Here is a 1,017-nt window from a genome sequence, read left to right on the forward strand (position 1 = left end):
GAAGGAGGTCAGGGTGGACTGATGGATCAACAAAGCACTCCTATCACAAATAGTCAGCATTGTGTATTTTAGCTACTGCAACTATTTTACAACTTTTCCTATATACAGTTGTGACTCGATAATCTGACCTTTAACAATCTGAAAACCTTGCTATCAGACAGGTTTTTAGGAACCCATGAAAAATAACCCTAACTAACTTACCGACAGCCTTGGATTCCGACTCAGACATGACATTTTATGTCACAAATAAGGACAACGTCGTATTATCTGACTGAACAATCCAACAGATTGGCTACGTTCAGACTGCAGGACTTCATGCTCAATTTGGATTTTTTTTTGTGAAATCTGAATTTTTTTTTGTGAGTTCGTTCACATTTCCAATTAAATACGACTTGTATGTGATCTCCTATGTGAACTTCATACGACCCAAAAGTGTCCCACATGCGCAGAAGAGGACACAACAACGTCACACACAGCGAGTGTTTGCAGAAGTAAACACAGATGGTAATGGTGGTGCGTATCCGCCACTCCCCTGCCGCCACCACCAATGGTGGAAACAGAAGTGTGACCGCTATCCTAAACTGGCTTCAGCAGCCAAGTACTGCCTGTGTGTTCTGGCCACTTCCACCCCGTCAGAGCGCTCCGATGGGGTGAAAGTGGCCGTTCAAGCATCAAGTCCTCCTTGTATCTCGACCTCCGTCTTGATAATCCAACAGCCTTGCTATCTGACATAAAGGAAGGTTTTACATTTAGTGTCGGATTATCGAGTCATGACTGTACATATTTAGTAGCAGAGCTCCAATCAACCGATTCAGAACTTTACAACGAGACATTGACCGCTCCACAGTAGATAGAGATCGATCCAGAGGCCGACTGATGTATTCATATCGTAAAAGTAAAAATCGATTTCTGATTGATATCAGTGAATCTTTACACCCCTATTTACAAGTCACTTATTTTAAACCAAATCGTGATTTTCTCTCGACTTAATCAGGAGGTTTTAGTGCTTAAACTTCA

The sequence above is a fragment of the Stegastes partitus genome, unplaced genomic scaffold, assembly GCF_000690725.1.
Source record: "Stegastes partitus isolate 25-593 unplaced genomic scaffold, Stegastes_partitus-1.0.2 Scaffold41, whole genome shotgun sequence".
Lineage (NCBI taxonomy): Eukaryota > Metazoa > Chordata > Actinopteri > Pomacentridae > Stegastes > Stegastes partitus.